Source organism: Abramis brama (genome assembly GCF_963993115.1).
Source record: "Abramis brama genome assembly, contig: SCAFFOLD_71, whole genome shotgun sequence".
Classification (NCBI taxonomy): Eukaryota; Metazoa; Chordata; class Actinopteri; order Cypriniformes; family Leuciscidae; genus Abramis; species Abramis brama.
The window spans coordinates 35,926-55,343 of NW_028156066.1; the positions used below are offsets into that span (position 1 = coordinate 35,926).

At 38.9% G+C, this 19,418-nt stretch overlaps 2 long non-coding RNA genes across 2 annotated transcripts; one reads left to right on the top strand and one right to left on the bottom strand.

Annotated features, from left to right (window-relative positions):
* Nucleotides 1–7,068: 7,068 nt before the first annotated feature.
* Nucleotides 7,069–12,310, bottom strand: LOC311077090. Its single transcript, XR_014604750.1, has 3 exons — nt 11,864–12,310; nt 7,585–7,753; nt 7,069–7,202 (listed from the first exon to the last, which is right to left on the bottom strand). It is a non-coding gene; the product is annotated as an uncharacterized lncRNA (long non-coding RNA).
* LOC311077091 lies at nt 7,918–10,695 on the top strand. The gene is made up of 5 exons (XR_014604751.1): nt 7,918–8,579; nt 8,656–8,762; nt 8,848–8,937; nt 9,048–10,206; nt 10,353–10,695. It is a non-coding gene; the product is annotated as an uncharacterized lncRNA (long non-coding RNA).
* Nucleotides 12,311–19,418: the final 7,108 nt, after the last annotated feature.

The following is a 19,418-nucleotide window of genomic DNA, read 5'->3' on the forward strand; positions in this document are numbered from 1 at the left end:
TAGGCAGGCAGAGCGCAAGTACAACCCGATGACGTCATGAATATGCTAATTGACGTATGACGTCATCTAGCGACATTTAGCGACTTTTAGGGAAGGCGCTAGCTACTTTCCTTTGAAAATAGTTGGCAACACTGTGTGCAGCGCATAGACAGTAAAATAAATGGACACAGCGACCCCATAGACTTCAACGGAGAAAAGTGAAGTCAGTTAGAAGCTCTCATTTCCTGGGGGTCGCGCGAACTGCGCAGACTCAAACTGAGCTTGACGACGTAGATGTAACGTGAGCAACCCGTCTGTCTTCTAGTAGCTGTGCCGAGAGAAATCTGAATCATTCCCTTACGAAACGTGCAGAGACGGAGAGTGTGAGTAGGAGCTGTCCATGAGCTAGGAGCAGGAGAAACTTTTGCTAAGTATTCTGATTAATTATTTTGTCATTTTGCCTCCATGTCCCCCAGATTGAATGAATGGATGGGAGTCAATGGAATGCTAACAGCAGGTGATGGCTTGCTAGCCAATGGCTGCCCCCATAGGGCTATGCTATGCTTTCCGGGTACTGGGTTACCCCCCTTGGTGCAGCGTCAGTTCAAGTTGAACAAGCCTATCGACTCCACAAACACACACATGTGAGGCATTACATTAGTATTACGCATTACGCAACTGCCCTTTGTGATTCTTTGTTGCTGTGTGTGTTGCTTGGCAACCTCTTTGGAACTACATTCACCAAAGCTTCATTATCAATATGGCATAATTCATCTATCAAGATCCATGTGGAATAAAGCCTGAAGCCCAAGAGTCTCAAACACTGCCAAGGGTTTCTGTTCATTATAGTGAACCAGCACTTTATCCGTTTCAACCTGAGCCTTTCTACAACTCTTCCACAAATATTCGAGTCATGAGTTCTCACAATGCTCACGGGTCAAGCATGATGCTCTTATTAACAATGACACTGTGAACTTTTCTGAACGGCTCATATTCTGCACAGTTGGTTTGATCACATCATTAGAATCAAGTGTGAACACTTTTGAGCCGTTGTGTGTCATTCGTGACATTGTGGAGCGAGTCCTGAGGACCAACATGAAGACGTGCCGCTGATCATCGATCTCTCACACACTTTGATTCTGCAGTCTTACAGTTTTCATTGATCTTTTGTGCTTCTGCTGTTTGAATACTGTATCTGTACAGTAGAGCTCCAGCTAGACAGAGATATGAAGGGGGTTTCTCTCTGCAGTGATGAGATGTATTATAGATGTCTTTAAGATGCTCCTGTTTGTCCTCCTCTCTCTACAGATACTCGTTCTTCTGAGGCGTCCGCTCACCTGAGCTTCATATCAGCAACATCGCTCTCTAAGATCTCTAAGATAGAGACCACATTTAGGCCACACCGGGGGAAATGAACAATCCAACCATCTCCATTGACTCTGTATTGTGTGAAGCTCCTCCTTGACATTTCTGACTTATAAACAAATCAAAGTCTAAAAGCTGCTATGTGACGAGGTGTACAGAAAAGAAGCTAAAAAAAACTAGATATAACCCCCAAAAATTAGCATTTAAGAACACAAAAGTGGATACAGGCAATTGGGACAGTGTCATATTACTCTGAGAACTGACTTACGCCACTGAGGGGAACATAATCAGGGACAGGGTTAGCTAATCTTACAGAAATATAGTATATAAAACTGACATTCAGATATTTAGATTTAGATTATTTTTAGTGCATACTGAGTTTCCCACAATTTACCCATTCGTTCCTGCTGATGCTTCACGTCTTATTGCCTGGATCCACTTTTGTCTCCTTAAACGCTCGTGTTTTTTGGGGTCGACAGCTTATAAAAACTTATTTCTGGGTTTTTTTTTAGCTTGTTTGCTGTACACCTTTTAGACATTGTTTAGTTTTTGTTATAAGTCAGAAATGACAAGAAGTGACAAGAAGGAAGCTTCACACAATACAGAGTCAATGGAGACGGTTCCCAGTAAACGATTGTCGTCTTTCAACGTTGAAATATGGTTGAAAATAAGTCGGTCCGCCTTGGACTGGTTCACGGCGTGATTTCAGCTAAGTAGTTTCGGCTGGACTGTTTGACTACATGTTTTCAGCTGATCATCTAAGACAGGATAAGTCTGTTATACATGCTAAAATAACTGAGAAAAACAAACTACCGAACCATGTTCATTAATATCTCAAGTAAATTTAAAGAGTTTTACATATTCCTTCAAGACGTTGAAGATTGGCCTGTTTTCAACGTTGAAAAGTCGTAATTAGACGTTGAAGATTTACGTGTATTCAGCGTCTAATAGACAACTGTTTGCTAGCTGGGTTGGATTGTTTCCCCCCCAGGAAGCTTCTTTTAGGCTGACCAAAGTGCTTTACAGAAGAACAAGGCTAGAAGAAGATATAACATGCATAACGACAAATAAATAAAAAAATAAGAGCAATTAAACAGGAGTAGCAAATATAAGACTCAAATATAAATGAGTAAAACCAACCAAAGAAAAGAATGAATATACTAAAGAAAACAGGGAGGTTCATAAAGAGATTTGAAATCAAGAGGCCATTCTAATCTCTAAAGTGATTTGCTGATACACTGAAGTTTGAAGGTCGTATCTGTTCTTTAAGCGTGTAGAAGAGATCTCGATATGATCCTCAGACTGTGGAGTTTATCCTCCGTTACTGGGACACTTTCTCCTCCAGATTCACATCAGATGCGAGTCTCTTTCTGCTTCATATGAGACACATGATGATCCTCATTGAGCTTCAGATCAGATCCTCTGATTTCTCTTCACTGTCTCTGATCCTGAAACTAAAGGCCTTTGAGTTTCACCTCAAATCTACTTCTGACATCTAGTGGACAAAGATGAAAACTGCAGATCATATTCTGTGTGTTAGGAGGAATAGAAAACACACACTCATACAGATTTATTTACAATGCCTTCATTTCTATTTTAAACAAGTGACATTCTCTCAGTTTAATTCACTGAATGTCATTCATTATCAACTCACAAATAATAATGTGATTTTACATTTTGTGTGAATGACTGAACTTCTAGCAACTTCTGCTTTAATGTATACTATGATGTGTTTGTGAACAGTAGATATTGAGTATTGAGTAAGTGTTGATCTGTTGTTGTTCTGAACAGCTTCAGTTCGTCTGTTAAAGTCACTAATGTTCTGCTGATGGAAATCAGTGTTAATAAATCAGAGATGATTAAATGAGCAGCTGATGGAGTTTATCAGATCTGAGTTTTACATTTAACATTCAGACTCTTGAAACTCTTCAGGAAACAATACGGCTGCGTCTCACATCAGATATTCAGAGGAGATATTGATCTGAAGAAGTACTAAGGTATGTTCTGTGTGAATGAATGTGTGGATTTATTTTCATCTTCTAGAGAAATGACATCTTTCAGTCGCTTTTAAATGAGGAAAACACATTATACTGAGACTCATGATTGTAATGCATGTATGAGTGATCTGAGTTTGTCATATTGTTGAATCAGGAGCTGATGGAGATTTGCCTGATATGAAACATCATCATCAGCTTCTGCTAACAGAAGAATCCAGAAACACAGTCTCTGAGAAGAACATCAATTATTCCCTGTTTCTAACTCTATCAGAAAGAGAAACAGAGAGATCTTCTGTGTGAAACGACAGATGAAGCACATGATGGAGAAAGCGGAGAATAAAAGTGATTCTGTCATAAACTCATCATCATAATCACAGGCTGCTTTATGATATTAAAGCTGGAAGCGTCACAGAATTCACTGGAACTAAAGAGATCTTGATTCTGATCAAACCATTCAAACCTTCAGAATAATATCAAAACAGCAGAAGTCATATTTTATAGTGACGCACATTTGACATCTTTGTGTTTGACTTCAATAATGATTCCCTTCAAATTACAACTTGTTGATTTTCATATTCCCTGATGAACTGAAATCTGTAAGTGTTTTCATTTGTTGCTGTAAAACACATTTTCATCTGTAGCTTCTTTAACTCTGCTGTGATTCTGATGATCTCCTGTAGAGGGAGACACGAGACTGCAGGACAGGGGCAAAGGGCAATCTGGATTGGGTCTATTTCACTTGTTTATTTTCACTTTTACGTTTATTTGTATAGTGCTTATACATACTGTAACAAAGTAAAGTCCATACATCAGAAATATACAGATAATACAGTCATGCAGTTACAGTAGTTCACATCATATATTCATTTAGGCAGAAATAATGAAAAATAATGAACACATTAAAGATGATTACAGTATATTATCTTACAGTGTTATACAGTATTGTACAGATTACAGTATATAGATGATGATGTGTTGACTCAGAGTTATGATCATATGAAGTCTTCATAACTCAAACTGGTGTGATCTCTAGTTACTGAGACTGAACACACACACACACACACACACACACACACACACACACACACTCTTCTGTCAGAGATCTAGTGTTCTTGCGTTATTCAGCCTCAAGGTGGCGCTGTAGAGCTGGAGAGACTCAGACATGCTCTGCATACTTTATTCAGTGGAACTCGAGGATCTGTCTGTCACACGCTCTACCGTTCACAGCGTTACTGAATCAACAAAATAACTTAATAATGAGCATCAAACAGAAAACAGAACTAACCCACATACACAACCACAGCACACTTGAGGCGCGCAGACTGTTGAACAGAGAGCGCACACCTTTATATATATACACATGTGCAAGTGTTCACTATCAGAGGCAGAGAACACTGGTGTGTCAGTGAAGCAGAAGTGCAGGATTGAGACACAGAGTCTGTAAGAGGCCAGGAGCTGAACAGACTGATGAAGATGATGATGAAGATGAAGATGAAGATGATGATGATGATGAAGATGATGATGAAGATGATCATCATGCTGAGGAACATCTTATTCTTTTTAACTCTACCTGTATAAATATTTTAGATGACATTGCTCCCTTAAAACAGAAAACGGTAAACCAAAATCAGAGCCTTGGTTAAATGACAGTATACGTTCACTTAGACAGATCTGTAGAAGTGCGGAACGGAGGTGGAAAAAAGACAAGCTACAGGTGTCTTACGAAATTTTGAGAGATTCACTGTCTACTTTTCAAAAAGCAGTAAAAGCCGCCAGGACTAAATATTTTTCAGAGGTCATTACAAAAAACTGCCATAGACCAAAAATTATATTTCATACAATTAACTCTGTTATAAATTCCTCTTCAGATGTTCTTCCAAAACCGTCGCAAACACTTTGCAATAATTTTCTACACATTTTTGTAGACAAGATTGCAAATATTAGATCTCATATTCAACCACCACTACTAGATCCGTCAGACCCAGCCACTTGTTCTAGTGTTTTAGCCCACTTTGAACCCATTTCTTTTGAAATTCTTCAAGAAGTGGTTAATCAGCTAAAGCCTACCACCTCGCAACAGGACAAGATTCCGACTCACCTTTTTAAACAAGTTTTAGTTACTGTCGGACCTAGTTTAAGGTCCATAATTAATAAGTGCCTTACTGCAGGGACTATGCCAGAGGGTTTGAAACATGCCGTTGTCCAACCTCTTATCAAGAAACCAAATCTGGATCCTTCTGACTTGTCAAATTTTAGACCAATATCCAAACCTTTTATCTCGAAAATCATAGAGAAAATAGTACTGCAACAAATACAAAGCTATCTGAACATGAATAACATTTCGGAAATATTTCAGTCAGGTTTCAGGAAATATCATAGCACAGAGTCTGCCCTGCTGAAAGTTCTAAATGACATTTTTTTAACTGTGGACACAGGTGATCATGCTATTCTGGTATTATTGGATTTGAGCGCAGCATTCGATACTATAGACCATAATATCCTCATGTCCCGTCTTGAACATTGTGGAGGGATCAAGGGAAATGCTCTAAAATGGTTCAGTTCTTTTCTGTCAAACAGAAGCTTTTCAGTTTGTCTTGGAGAATTTTCTTCTGCTGCAGCCCCTCTAAATTATGGTGTTCCGCAGGGATCTGTTCTGGCGCCTATTCTTTTTTCTCTATACATGCTTCCCCCGGGCACCATCTTTAGGAAACATGGTGTTTCTTTCCACTGTTTTGCAGATGACACTCAAATCTATCTGCCAATGAAACTGAAGGATTCAAACACACTACAACCTTTATTTGACTGCCTAACTGACATAAAATGCTGGATGTCACAAATTTGTTTAAATCTAAATGAATCCAAAACAGAGGTTGTTGTGTTTAGTCCCTCCGATAGGTCTGATGCTCAACATCCCAACTTGGAGCAGCTGTCTTGTTTTCAAAAACCGTGTGTTAAAAACTTAGGAGTTCTATTTAATGGCTCCCTTAAATTTGATAAGCAGATAAATTCGGTGGTAAAATCTAGCTTCTACCATAAGAGTTGTGGCAAAAGTAAAGCCCTGGCTCTCCCGTAAAGACTGTGAAAAGGTAATCCATGCATTTGTCTCTACCTGACTTGATTACTGTAATTCTCTCTATGTGGGAATAAACCAAAGATCGATTTCCCGACTTCAAATGGTAGACTTTTGTTGGGTGTACGTAAGCGTGATCATATTACTCCCATTTTAATGTCTCTTCATTGGCTTCCTGTTTTTTTTTTAGAATTGATTTTAAAATCCTCTTATTGGTTTTCAAATCCCTAAACGGATTGGCGCCTGCTTACTTGTCAAGCCTTTTGTCTATTCATAAGCCATCGAGATCTCTCAGATCTTCAGAACACAGGCTGTTGACTGTTCCTAGGGCAAGACTAAAAACGAGAGGGGATCGGGCTTTCTCTGTTGTTGCCCCCAAACTGTGGAATAGTCTCCCACTGTGTATTAGAACTGCTCAGACACTGTCTGATTTTAAATCCAAGTTAAAAACTCATCTTTTTTCTTTGGCTTTTAATGTAGTGTAGAGACTGCAAAAGCTCTTTTATTGTTTGTGTGTTTTGTTTCCTGTGTAAATGGTGCTATTTATGGGATTGTAAAGCACTTTGGTCAACTCTGAGTTGTTTTAAATAGTGCTATAGAAATAAACTTGACATTGACATTGACATGATGATGAAGATGTTCAGGTATTCAGCTGTTGATGGATGTCAGTGATGATGATGATGATGATGATGTTGTGTGATCTTGAGAACATGATGAAGGGTTTGATGAGAATCTCTCCTCAGTTTTGACATCAGAATCAAACTTTACAGGCTCGTCTGGATCACAGGACACTAGAAATCACAAATATATTGAGTTTATGGGATATTGTTCTCCATCACAACAATCACAAGCTTCAATAGTCTATAGCTTTAATAGTGCAGAAAGTCTGAAGAATCAGTTTGAATAGTAAATCTACTCTCTTAATAATTTGGGGTTAAAATGGTAAATTGCATTTATACAGCGCTTTCAACAGACCCACGACTTTACATATCGCCTCACATTCACTCACTCACTCACTCATTCATACACCGACGATTATATTAAGAATAACCCCAACAAGTAACCCAACTATGGGTTGGTGTAGCACTTTCCCAACTGTGGGTTATTTGTAAATCTAACAACAAGAATAAAATGTGTTGAAGAAATAAAGTTCAATAATAATTAAACACTCACAGTCTGGCATTAGGTCCTTCATACTGTCACATCTATCAAGTCTCTGTCCTCTTTCCTCTGGTGATTCTCTGGTTTGTGTCTCATTTCTGTCCTCCATTTTTCTCTCAGTCTTCTTGTTTTCTGCTGATCTGTGATTTCTGCTGATTTTCTTTCTCCTCTTCATTTGAATCTGTTCAATCACACAGACAGAGTTTCATTAAAGCGATATAACATCATATCACGAGACATCAGATCAACTCCTGATCAACATCTGCATGAGCTCAGTGTTATTACAGCATCTCAGATTAACAATATTCACAATAATCAATGATGATGACAAATATATAGATGTGATTTTATCAAGAGTCCTGATTGGATACAAAACTGGTTTTCATCATAATTATAATACAGTGGCTGAACTGATGCTACAGGTTCAGATAACAGATTCACTAATGTTATTGTTTTAAAATGTTATATCTTTTAAGAGGATCTTATTATAATATTATCGCCCCTTAATCTGTACGTTTCCACCCACGGCGCCGCCATTTGGTTTCGCAAGTGACACCAGTGTAACCAGTTCTAACACAATGGCAAAGTTCCAGCAAAGCATGAAACTGTTCTGTCAGACGAGCTCTGAACACTAGAGTCCCAGCCTCAGATGAGAAGACAACAACTAGACCATCAGAAACATATAGAGAATTATTATAGTTTTTATTTATTTATGATATGACTATATAACACGACCAAGGGAGCTGTTTTGCTGACTAATCTTACTAATCTTGTATTGTAGGGGAGTTTTTTTTTTTTTTTTTTTTTTTAAATGAAGCAGTGGTGCATCTTTCAATTTCAAAATGGTGGCACAGATATTGAGCCACACAGCTGGCTAATTGGAAATAAGCTTCTTTGGCCATCATATCCACTCAAAGACACAGCCGAGATACGGGCTGCAGTGAAATATGAGCTGCCTACTGAGGAATGGTTGTCCTATGAACCTGTTAGACACCTTGCAAGTCGGGGTAAGTGTATAAATTAATATGAGTTGGAATTTGAATTATTGTGGACTTTATTACACTCACAACATATAACTTGCAGCCACATATGAAGACGCTGAGAAGGGTTTGATATCTACAGGAGAACTGCGACACAAGTGACATTCAGTCTGAAGTAGAAACTGAGAAGTTTGAAAAGAGAAAATCCAGGTAACACAATTAGTGAATGGCAAGGGGAAAGAATAATCATAACATGAAATTCCTAGATGTATCTGAAGTTTTATTTCTCTATTAGACCCAATCCCGTTTACAACACAACATCTGATACAGAAGAGGAAGTTTAAAAAAAGAAAGCTCTGCCCAGCTCCTAGACTTCAATTTCCAGGTATAACAGTGATGATATGTAACTGAGTGGCACAGTATATGCAGTTGTTCCATTTACGTGGACGTCCCAAAATGTAATTTTGCTAACGTGTAAAATCTGTTTCACTGCAGTCTTCAATGCAGGCTCCTGTTCAGTCAGCTTCCAGAGTCCAGACCTTTGTCCAGCTCTGACCAGATGTGCAGCAGTTCTCCATACGTGACTGAGTCCTGCCTGCCCTGTACCCCTGCCCTGTACCCCTGCCTGCCCTGTACCCCTGCCTGCCCTGTACCCCTGCCTGCCCTGTACCCCTGCCTGCCCTGTACCCCTGCCAGCCCTGTACCCCTGCCTGCCCTGTACCCCTGCCTGCCCTGTACCCCTGCCAGCCCTGTACCCCTGCCAGCCCTGTACCCCTGCCAGCCCTGTACCCCTGCCTGCCCTGTACCCCTGCCTGCCCTGTACCCCCGCCAGCCCTGTACCCCTGTACCCCTGCCTGCCCTGTACCCCTGCCTGCCCTGTACCCCTGCCAGGGACCATCTTCATATACAGTGCCTTGGCAGTTTTGCAAGGAGACCAATATTTGCTTTGATTTTAATGTCCAGCTTCCTTATTTCAGCCAGTTTACACCAATCTACAATACTGTTACTTTATCCTAAAATATAATTTGGTTGCTAATGTGCGAGTCTGTTCACTAGCAATAGTTTTTCTTGTTGCAGATGCAGGGGATTCTGCAAGACAGTTAATGAAAGGCAAGTGCAGAGATGTTTTCCTACTTTCCTTATACAGTATACATGTTAAATATGTTTTGACCTGTAATGTTTTTTATTCTCCACAAGATGTTGCTTTACAAAAGTTGATCGGAACTGTAACTGAACTTGTAAAAGAAGTAAAGGAACTGCGTGAGGAATGTCAGGAATTCTTTAGTCCTTGCCCTGAAAGAAAGCGCTGCAACCGTTGCCTGTCTCAGTCCCTCTGCACAATAGTGATGAGCTTGAGAGTGCAGAGGAGATATTAGCATCCAGTGAAGCAAGGACAATAATGGTTCGGGGTTCTATGTAGACCATTATGTTGTTAACCCAGTTCTCTCTGCTTTGTGTACACATTTTGTATGGCAGGTAAAACACTTCAGCATAATTGGAGGAACCTCATTGGAAGTTAGGGTCCGTCGCATGCTTTCTTGTGCACTGACCAATGAGCTGGCATCATCACTAAATTGGGCTGGGAAGATGGTTAAAAAGCAGTCAAGGCAAAAGAAGGCATTCAAGGATACGTTCTTGAATATGTGTATATTTGGTGAGTTATTACTATCAATGATTTTAATTGTCGTTCTGCCTTTTGTGTTCCCAGAAATTGACCTTCATCCAATATTTCCCTGTTCCAGTTCCTCCATTAATGTACTCAATTGCATATTTCATGTCCTGTTGTTTTTCTTTTGTTAGATGCTATGACTTTGCAGATGGGTGTAAAAAGTTTCAGGCAGTCCAGAAATGACTCGTTGTGCACCGTACCGTGTGGACAGAACTGCACTTCAGACAAGTGCAACTGTTCCGTCGGTGCCTCCAGATACAAATTAATTAGTTTTTTGTTCATTGTTTATCGGTTTACTTTTGAGTCTGTATGATGTTTTTTTCCCCTTGACATGGAATTGAGTGCTTTGAGTTGAATGAATTAAAAGGACAAAGACTGGAAAATAAAGAAGAATGTGATTGAAACTGTGTGATGTGTTTTTAATTTTTTATTAATATAGTTGGTTGAATATTGATTAAATATTATGAGCATGTTTTTGTCTTCAATATTAATGTTTCAACAAATGTGGGTGCAAAAGTGACGTTGAAACATCACTTTGTAATGTGGAAGCAATATTAACACTATTGATTTGTGGTTGAAATCCGAACATTATTTCAATATTAACCGAGGGTGCAAGAGTGATGCTAAAGCAACATCACTTTCTAACGTCATTTCAATGTAATCAGCGCTGGCGCATCAACACTGGCTCAACATTGTTTCAATGGTTACATGCTATCTGGGTCACTTCACTCCACAATGAATAGCTTATCCCTATTTGACTGTTAAATGTAACTGGTATCACCACAAACGTTATTCCGTGCCCTAAAAACTGGCATATTTCATGGCATTGTGTCATGAAAGGTCATTGTAAAATCTAGAGAAATGTGCGAGGTGGCGCGGAGACACACATCTACTGTACCCCCGATAGAGCTCTATAGGTCACACACTGTTTAGTTGTTCAGTGTTATTATGATCACAGGTTAAACGTCGTAATTAGCCAGCATAGGACGCAAATGAAAATAAAATTTGATATTTGTGATATTTAAACTGTGTATTATTAGTAAATATTATTTCATATCTTGTTCCTGCTTTATAAATTTTAACCAGTGCTAATTTAAATAAAATGAATGAATATAAATGGATGAATAAACAAACATGTTGCCCAATTGTTATTTTCTTCATTTGTTTTTATTTTTTATATTTGCAAGGAATGATTAGTTACCTTTACATCTTTAAAAACGGGTGTCTCAACTGTACCATGCACTGTCTCAACTGTAGGCTACCACATATGGGCACAGTTGAGACAAAGTTGAGACAAAAAGCACCTTATTTTCATGAGCTAATTGTGGAAAATATAAACTACTTGTGGGTATTATTGATTGATAATATCTAATGTGTAATGTAATGTCATGTGGAAATTCAGCTCTTTTCAGTATCTATTATTGTGTGAAAAATCAAAATGCCAAAAAGTGCCTCAACTGTACTCAGTCTACCCATGTCATAAAGTGTCAGTATCATATGCAAGCATAAAGCCATTTTCGGCGTAGGCTATAAATGGCACAAGAGATACAATTTGTGGTATAGAAACATTATTATGCATTAGATCGGGCTGATATATCTTATGTCAAGACGATATAAAAACACAATCCAAATAAAAGAGTACCTTATTAGGAAGATGAGCAGCTGATGTTGACTGTCCAAAGAGATTTTCCAAATCATAACTCTGAAGAACCAAGATTATAGGCACCTTGATTCAAGTAGATATGAAGTGGATCTTCTGAATGACAGCTCAGGGTTGTCTTCATACAACCAAGAGGCGTATAATGCGAAAAGTGCAAGTGTTTTCAGTTCTCTTGTTTTCAGTTCTCCTCCTCCAACAGTTTTCTGTAACTCTTTTTCTTCTAAGCCACAGTTGCAGCGCAATAGACATTTGATAGAGCCGTTGTTGTAATGGATAAAGTAGATTATCCTTTTTCCTGTAGCCTATATTCAATAAATGAAAAGTTATAGTTTAGAATTGATTTTACACATTCAGACACCAGAGAAGATGATGATGATGATGATGATGAATGATATATAACAGTGTTTGATCTTAAACATCAGAAATACTATAGTTTGGTTTGTCACTATTAATGCTGTTTTGTCGACTATCAGCGCCTTTTATGTTTGTTTTTGGTTCAATATATTGTATTAGATCATGTTTAGCATATTGAGTCTTTTTTTTTTTGCTTGCCTATTTTCTGTATCTTTCGGTCTGTTTCTGTGGTTTGTGATATATGTGTTATAACCTCTATTCTCAAATGCATTCATTTCTCATGAAAAAAACTCCCCTTCAGTTTCACTAAAATAGAAAGACAAATGTCCATATTTAAATAAATGAATACAATATTTTCTCAAAACGAAAGAGAAAGTGTTAGTCACCTTGTGCAGAGCAGAGCAGAGGAAGCGTCCAGAGAGAAACACAGCTCAGAGTGGTAATGTTCTCGGCTCTTCTCGTCGCTCTTACACAGATACACACTCCTCCTCTGATGTGATCAACACACGTGATCACTAATGGTGAGGAATCAATATATAACTGTTGACTTCCTTCTTTCTCCGTCATAATTAAGATATTTCAGGGATGAGCTCATTCTAATATATACTTTGGAGCTGAATCTGGGTCGAGGCAGACTCATTTCTTAGTTTTAAAGCTGTTGAGATCATTGAAAAACTTTTGTCCAGCGATTAGTATGTCAGGGTGGCAGAGCTGCAAATATGGCTCTTTTATTAATAAGGTAATTACAGTAAAGATGATAATGCATCATCCAGAGGAGCTCAACTGATCCTGATGACAGGTTTGTAGATCTCTATCAAACACTGGTAAAAACTGATCATATAAAGTACGGGTTGGTTGATAAACTTTCCATGTCAGGTGAATGTAAACTCTTTGAAATGTTAACAACTCAAACTTGTTTAAATGCATTGTTCATGACTAAACTTTCTGAGCTCATCAACACACGATCTGATTGGCTGGAGTCAATGGTTGCGGTCAACACTTCTCACATTGCCGGATTGAGAAAAAAGCTGAACTCTGTGTGTGATGAGGTGAATGAGGTGAAGACCAAAGTTTTCCAAGTCGAGTCATCACTGTTGAAAGAGAGCAATCGGATCCAATATTAACCAACTGCAGAACCACAGAACCATACGTCATAGCAGTGTGAGGATGACAGCGCCAGCCTAACAGTCTGATGCCGGAAGTGGGCGGGGTAAAAGCATCTAAGGGGTGGAGATGGGTAGGTTTAGGGGTAGGTTTAGGGATCAGGGGGTGGAGATGGGTAGGTTTAGGTATGGTATATGTAAGGTGGATATGTATGGTATGCGGTTCCGGCATCAGACTGTTAGGCTGGCGCTGTCGTCCTCACACTGCTATGACGTATGGTTCTGCGGTTCTGCAGTCAGACCTATCTCTTCGGATCGGTGCATTGGAGTTACGCATCACTGAATTGGAGCGTTATTCCAGACGTTGGAATTTGAAATTACACGGCATGTCAGAAAATATTGATGAGAAAAGTGTAAGGAGAGAAGTGGTTGGAATTTGTCAGAAATTATTGCCAGAACACGCTGACTGTCTTCCAGATGTGATCGACACTGTGCATCGTGTTGGTGTGAAGAAAATGAATTCTGCCCACGGTGTAATCATCCAGTTCTCTTCGCGTATACACAGAGCAGCAGTATGGGCGGCAGCCAAAAACTCCGCTTACCTACGGGAAAACGGTCTGCGTTTCAGAGAGGATCTTTGCAAGGCCGACAGAGATAGTAGAATGAAGTTGTGGCCATTAGTCGACGAGGCACAGAAAGCATGAAAGGCTGCCTACTTTAGCTGGTCAGGCCTTCGTGGAGAAAAAAGAGATCTTTCCGCCAGGCTGAACTCTCTCAACTTTGAGATAAGGTGTTCTGTTTACATGCTTGGTAAAAAACAACAACAAAACAAAACAAAAAACAAGCTTTTCTTTTTCATCGCCACTTGTTTTTTCCCTTACCTCAAGTTCAATTTAATAATGGTACTTTTTTTGCAAAAGGTCATTTTTGACCAGGGCGATATTTTCATTATATGAAGAGTTGATAATGTACATATTTTGTCGTTTATGCCTACGAAGCTACAGTTGATGTGGTGCTTTTTGTTCTCATCATGTTTAGTAGTTGTCTCTGAGCTTCTGTTCTGAAAAAATTGTTCAAGCTAATTTCTAATTTCTTATTTTGATGTCTTTATCTTTAATTTCACTCAATGCCAGTGTAACTGGAGTGAATTATTCCTTGATTTTTTTTTTTTTTTTACATTGTATTATTTTCTTTAATTTACTGTTTATACTAAGTTTTTTCTTAATGAACCTCACGAAATTTTGTTCAGATTATTGTTCATGAGCAAGAGAACATAGTGTTAAAATAGCAGAACTTTTCTTTGGGTATTTTGTTTGTGGAGCAAAAATCATTGGTCTGATTGCTTCTATTGTTCTCCTCATTTGTAATGTGTGCTAAATGATAAAATATGTAAATGTTAAATGTATCAGGGTGGGGTGGGCCCCAGATGTAGAGTTGCTTTTTGCTTTGTATTTTTGTATTTCTTGACCTTAAAAAAAAAAAAAAAAAAAAAAAAACTCAACAAACATATATATATATATATATATATATATATATAAATGAACTAAATTAATAACTTTTTTACAACAGCAATGAACCATCACTGAACTTCCTTAAGCTGGACTGTGACGCTATTTTCTTCTGGAAACAAACTTTACTGCATTATGTTCCTGTTATCTCTGTAAAGCTGCTGTGAAACTCTCTGTGTTGTAAAAAGTGCTGTAAAATACTTGAAGAATAAGACTTGACTTGAAACAACCCAGCATTGTTTAGTGTGTGCACAAGTTCAGGGGCAAATGGCAGTGTGTGAACTCAAATGTGTGTGAACTCAAATGGCTGTGTGTGAACTCATCTGGACAACAGAGAACTGTCACACTCAGTTTCCTGAAGATACTGAACTGAACACAAACTGGGTCTCTTCTACTCACACATATCCTCACACACAACTGAGGAAGCTGTGTGTAAGTTTAACACGACTTCCTGTTTTTGTAAAGTATGTCACAGTTCTCACGTGTGTGTGTGTGTGTGTGTGTGTGTGTGTGTGTGTGTGTGTGTGTGTGTCACAGTTCTCTGCAGAGGTTCTGCTTAGTGTTCTGTATGAGCTGCATCTGTCTGGTGTTTTTTTTGTGTGAATCATTTCAATAATCCACAATGGTGATGAAAGCAAGTCTTGACTGGAAAGAAAGTAATTAATTCTTGTACTATTTTTGCGATGATATTCTGAGTTATTGCTTTGACATGACTACTAGCCTTTAATTGTTTTTGCCAAAATAACTTGCATATGAGATGTTTGATATTCCATCATTTCAGCAAAGTCTACAGTGATTACAAGATGTTTGGTTTAATTTCTTTGCCATGTTCTATGTGTGTGTGTGTGTGTGTGTGTGTGTGTGTGTAGCCTGATCTATTCCTGTGCTAATGTTAGAAATCTGTTGAATTTTCACTTAAAGCCCAAATGTTGCCTTGTGTCAGCCTAGACGTCTGGGCCGTGTTTGTTTGGCTATTAGACGTCTTTAAAACACGAAACCTCTTTCTTCTAAATATGAGCTGAACATTAACACTTTATATAAAACTGTTCCTTCATTAATGAATAACACAGGAACTAATGAGTAACGCACTATTAACATACAGTACATTAACTAAGAAACTCTGGTTAAAGAATTAGTGAGTAATAGCGTTCAGAATGTGGTTTTTCACTATTACTAATCAATAAATATTGTCCATTCCTCCCAGAGAACCACAGGTTCATAATTAACATGAGTAATGTACCGTATAATAAAAGGTAACGTTAATCCACTATCAATGACTCGAGTGTTTCTTCATCCTTCTAAAGGAACTATTAATTATTTGTATTCGTATTATCAGTATTCTCGAGTGAAAAACATAACTATTGACTGAAGTCATTATAAGCTTTAGATATTTTTGTAAGATTTTGAATATAATCCTTACGATGGATTTAGAAACACTTTAATCATTACTAGTGTTTATATGATCTTCACTTTAGAAAACTGATCCTAATAATTAGTTCCTTTAGAAGGATGTAGAAACACTTGATTCATTAACGGGTTATGTTGAAGATTTTATTATTTCGAAAATAAGTCATTTAGCTGTATTTTTTGTACACTATTATTTCCTTTCTGTCTGGGGGTGACTTTTGAATTGACTTTGAAAACTGAGAGCAATGGTTCAGCGTGTCGCGTCTTCAGTATAAACCCACATGTCTTAGCCTGCTGCTGCGTGTGGATTGGTTTTTTAAGTTTATACGCCGCAATACTGCTTGTTAGCCGGTTTGTTAAGGCTGAGATGACTCATTGGTGGTTAATACCTGGAAGATCCACTGGTGCTACTGATATAGGTGGAGGCAGTATCAACATCAGAATCACACACTCACAGTCATTGAAGACACAATCTCCCACCTCCTTAGTGAAATGGGTTTCTCCCCTTCTCTGCTCAGGCCATCGCAACTTTTGAATGCGAAAATTGAATTTGAAATGCTGAAGACAATCCTTACTGAACAACACATTAAACCAACAAGGCACTCACAACAACAACAACACCAACATCTCTCTATATTTCTCCTCTGCTCTTGCTTGTCTCCTAATCTAGCTTCTAATAAACCTGGTATTATATTCTAGAAATATTGTGGCTTTGTGGCAAATTACTTGTGATATTCCTCATAAGTGGATAAAAGCATCTGCTAAATTAATAAATGTAAATCTTACAGTCCAGTATGTTTTTCTTCCTCGTCTGCAGTGTATAGGCCTATTCCCCTGCTTCTCATAACCTCACATCAATGAAATTATTTTGTAAACCTAGGCTACTGTGCTTTTATTGTGACAGCTTTGTGTGAGGTCTGCGTCTGTACACATTTGAAACAGTTTACATAAATGATGGTAAGGATAACAGATCAAAACTCCAGCAAGGACGACAGAACAAGACAACAGTAATGACGGCAAGATGACAGAACAAATCGATTTAAACAAAGAACAAGCACTTATATTTATTTATCTGAAAAAGTAGGAACAATACAGTTAGAATGACAGAACAATACGATATAAACAGAGAACATACACATGGACATATACTAATTTATCTGAACAACTAGGCAATGACTAGCCTGATGTTGTCATACTCAGACTCTATAGAATCAGTCTGATCTGCTCCATTGGGCTGTGATTATGGGGCATGTTTCAACCATAGACTGTAAAAAAATATGGACGTAGTGTCCGTGACGTCAACCCGTAGGTTTCTGAAGAGCATTTTTGAAGCCTAAAGTGGGCGGAGTCGGCCGTCGCCATCTTGGCCTCGCGTCACTCCTGGATTACAGAAAATGGGCAAAGAGGCGGGGCGTGTGTGGAGCAGCCTGGAGGAGCCTGGCACGCTCACGGCTCACCGCTCGACGTGATCGAGTTAGCTCAGGCTTGGGAGGTAATGCTATATGCTACTGAATGTACCAAGTCTGCGACTGCACCATAGACAGTATATAAGGACTGCACAGGGCCTCACGCTAAAGTGACAATTGATGATGTAAAGCCAATTAAAAGTTCCTGTTTTTGCCCTTCGAAATATTATTAAAAGACATGGCTACAACAAGTGAGACTGTATATCGTGATTCTGTACTATTCTGCTAGTTGAAAATGTATTATGCAGTAACTATTACTCTGAGAGAGTGTGTGTGACAGTGATTTATGTGCATAACAGTTACATGTCAGTCACTCTTTTTTTATAGTCTATGGTCCGTCAGCGCGGCATCGCTCGTCAAGTTCGTAGAGAGCTTTTCAGTCCATTTTAAATTCTGATTTTGTCCGCCTCTCAAATGGGTTAAACCATAGATATATTACCTATGAAGTTCAAGTAAATGCGTTAGAAAATCCGCGCTCATTCAAGGATGTGCATTTATAGCATGGACGGAGAAAGCGCCGACACCTGCAGGATTTCATCTGACGGTACATAAGCATATTATAATCTATCTGTTCCGTGAGAGCAGAACGAACGAGCCTTTATTGACGTTTTTAAATCTGAAAACTCCAAAAAGCAACGAAATTGTCAGACATCCATTAGTGCATGTTCACAGAGGAAAACAACAGAAATACAGCGCTGGTTGTTCTCTCGAGCGATATTCGACGACAACGACGGAATCCTAAGCCGTGGGCGAAGTAATGGGTGTATTAAATTGTATGAAATAATCCCGAAAAAAAGCACAAACACTGCAGAGATGGCAAGTTCAGCAGCTAAACAGTTGCTGAGGTGAAGTGACGGCTAGTAACAGCAGACAAACGGCTAGCATTGACATCAGCGGGAATCCACCCGTCACTCAAAAGTGGACACACCCTTAATTATGCAGAACTTTAAATATTAATCAACTAAACGGATGAGTTATAAAAAAATTCACCCCCCTCACAGTTGTTATGAAGGGCAAAATTAGCTGTATAGACCAAAGCCACATAGAGATCCAGGCTGTAAACATGTTTTTTTCTGCTGTAAAGTTGGTCATTTTAACATGAGGGAGATACAGATTTGACTCACTTCTGCAGCCAGCCTCAAGCGGCCAGTCAACGAATTGCAGTTTAACTCACTTCCGTGTTGGTTTCAAGAGAGAGACGGGGAGGTTGCCGCTTTGTTTCAACTGAACCAGGAAGGAAAATGCCTCTGCACTCAATTGGATAGACCTACAGCCAATCAGAGCAACGGAGTGAGTGACGTATGTTCTTCATTCATGTTTCCGATCGATTCGGTTCTCTGTTCCTCTTTTCAAATGAATGCGCTGTGGATATCTTCTATAACAGACGCGATGGCGGAATCTACACATGATGTTTCATAAACAAAGTTCGGGAGGAGCACGTTCAAATAATCAATCCAATCAACTTGTCATCAAACAATTACCATGTCTACCCTATCAGCATATATTTATTCACTCTGCCAACTCTTCTAACACTCCTTGACAGTTTCAGCATCCCTCCACTCACTCTCGGCTTGTTCTTCCACAGCCTGGAATACGGGGGGAGTACTTTGGGTTCGGCCGAATACCGAGCCGGAGCCTCTCCTCGGACAGCACGCCAAATATGCACTTATTAGTGTTATCAGCCTTTTATTTTGCAAGA